Here is a 2,795-nt window from a genome sequence, read left to right on the forward strand (position 1 = left end):
CAGCGGCCATGGCTCACGGGCCCAGCCGCTCCGCGGCATGTGGGATCCTCCCAGACCGGGGCGCGAACCCGGTTCCCCTGCATCGGCAGGCGGACGCGCAACCACTGCGCCACCAGGGAAGCCCCTACCCTGCGTTTCTTACTCAGTCAAGTTCAGCCCCCTCCGCCTGACGTTCAAGAAGAGCCCACAATTAGATACCAAGATGGTCTGTGTGTGGTAGCCATTGTTTTCTGACTTTTTGAAAAGCTTTCTTATTGCCCCTCTGGCAACAGAACGGTGTCCTTTGACCACTGGGAAGGGCATGTTACCTTGCCAGGTATAATACTCTGCCTCTGGCAACAATGATTGGGCCAAGGGATGGGCACTGACCCATGTCAGGCACTATTGAGCCCTTGCTGGAAATTGCTACATGGACACAGAAAAGGGAGAGAAGATAGCGTTTTACTATGGTAACTGCTGATGGCCATGTTATACACAACGTAAAGAGGGCTTTCTGCAGCAGCAATGAATGAGGCCAAAACGGGAGTGTGGGGTTGGGGAAAGGAGGGGGAGAGAATCCGGGAGTTGGCAGCATGAAGACTGGCTTCAGCCTCAGAGGCCATGGTTTGTATAGCTCTTTTAAAGTGATTTGAGGATGTGAACCTAGCTGGGTGAGCCAATGCAATTATTTATTATTATTTAGGGCTAATTTGTGTTGCCTAACACAAATTTGTTGGTTGCCTCCAGAGATTCATTCCTCCCATTTAAGCCATGCAGCATAATCGTTCCCTCTGGTGGCTGAGCCTTTCCGGGATGGTCCTGTAACCCAGTCAGAACCAGTGAGACCCACCGAGACTTGGGTTGGGGCTTCTAGTAAACTGCAGCATCCTTGCTCTTCTGGTATGGCATAAATTTATGAGGTCTGGAAAGGTGGCAACTGTTTTGCTCCTACAAGAAGAAAGCCTGAAGGGACAGGGTTTAGGAGAAAGGCACCAAAAGAGGCTGAAGACGAAGTCAGTACTGTCAAATGTGCACTAGGAAGAAGAACCTTGCGTTTGTTGCATCATTAGAGCTGCACTGTCAAACCTCACCTGTATGACCTGTCCTGTAGACGATCCTATAGACTGTTTAGAATTGTGAGCCATAAATTTCCTGTATTGTTTAAACAAGTTTGTATTGGGGGGGGGGTGGGTTCTGTGTCTCAAAATTCTAAAAGTCATAACTAATTCAGTTGGATTTCTTTTACTAAATGTTGAAAGGTCCTGACTAATACAGGTTCCTACTTAAAGAGAAACTGTGGAAAAGACTTTCATCTCTGGTTATATGACACAGTCAACAATTCCTCTGCACACAAAGCAAGTATAAATAAAATTGGACAAAATTGTCAAACACAACCGATTGTTTCAGGGCATTGGAAATCAAACACAATTTGAGAAACATCTATTCTTGAAAACTGCTAAAAATTCTAGTAGGAACTGTAGATGTCTGTGAACTTCTTGCCTGAGGCTGCTTCTTTCCTGCCCCAGAACTATAGTTTTACTAGTGTAGTTTTAACTAGTGTAGGTGGGGCTAGCCAAGAAAACTAGTAGCTTTGCTGCTGGAGGGGGTGGACTCGATTTGTGGTGGGAGGTCAAACACCATGGCTTTGACAGCTGAAGGGAATATTATAATAGTGCATCTGCTATGGAAGACAGCATGGTGGTTCCTCAAAATATTAAACATAGAATTACCATTTGCTCTAGCAATTCCCCTTCTGAGTATATAACCAAAAGAAGTGAAATCAGAGACTCAAAGAGATATTTGTACATCCATGTTTATAGCAGCATTATTTGCAATTGCCTAAAGGTGGAAGCAACCCAAGTATCCATTGATGGATGATTGGGTAAATAAAACGTGCTATATACATACAATGGAATATTATATAGCCTTTTAAAAAAAAGAATTTCTAACACATGTAAAACAGAAATCATGAGAATAGAAAGGAGAAAATGACAATTCAGTTGCAGTTGGAGATTTAAAATTCCTCTTAGCAATTGATAGAACAAGACAAAGTCAACAAGGGTATAGAAAACTTGAATTACACTAGCAACCAACTTAAACCTGAATTACACTAGCAACCAACTTGAAATATTTGACAACTATAGAAAACCATCCAACAACATCAGAATACATTCTTTTCAAGCACAAATGAAACATTGTCCAGAATAGATCATATGGTAGGCCACAAAACAAGTGTCTAAAAATTTTAAAAGGATTGAGAACATACAAAATATGTCTCCTTCTACAATGGAATTAAATTAGACATCAACAACAGAAAGAAATCTGAGAAATCCCCCAATATTTGGAAATTAACCCATTTTAAAATAACCAATGGGCCAAAGAAGAAATCACAGGGAAAGTTAACTGAATGAAAAGAAAAATATCAGATTTAAGGGAAGAAGCTAAAGCCGTGCTTAGAAGGAAATTAATATTTTAAAAACTTACACTGGAAGGAAGACGATAATCTAAGCTTCCAACTTACATTCCCACAAAGCTTGCTCAAGAAGTTAGCAAAAGAGGAGTGAATCAAACCTAAATTAAGTAGAAGTAAGGAAATAGTGAAGATCAGAATAGAAATCAATGAGTTAAAAACAAAGAAAATAGAGGGACTTTCCTGGTGGCACAGTGGTTAAGAATCCACCTGCCAGTGCAGGGTACACAGGTTCGAGCCCTGCTTCAGGAAGATCCCATATGCTGCAGAGCAACTAAGTCCATGCACCACAACTACTGAGCCTGTGCTCTAGAACCCGTGAGCCACAACTACTCAGCCCATGTGC

The sequence above is a fragment of the Physeter macrocephalus genome, chromosome 19 (genome assembly GCF_002837175.3).
Source record: "Physeter macrocephalus isolate SW-GA chromosome 19, ASM283717v5, whole genome shotgun sequence".
NCBI lineage: Eukaryota > Metazoa > Chordata > Mammalia > Artiodactyla > Physeteridae > Physeter > Physeter macrocephalus.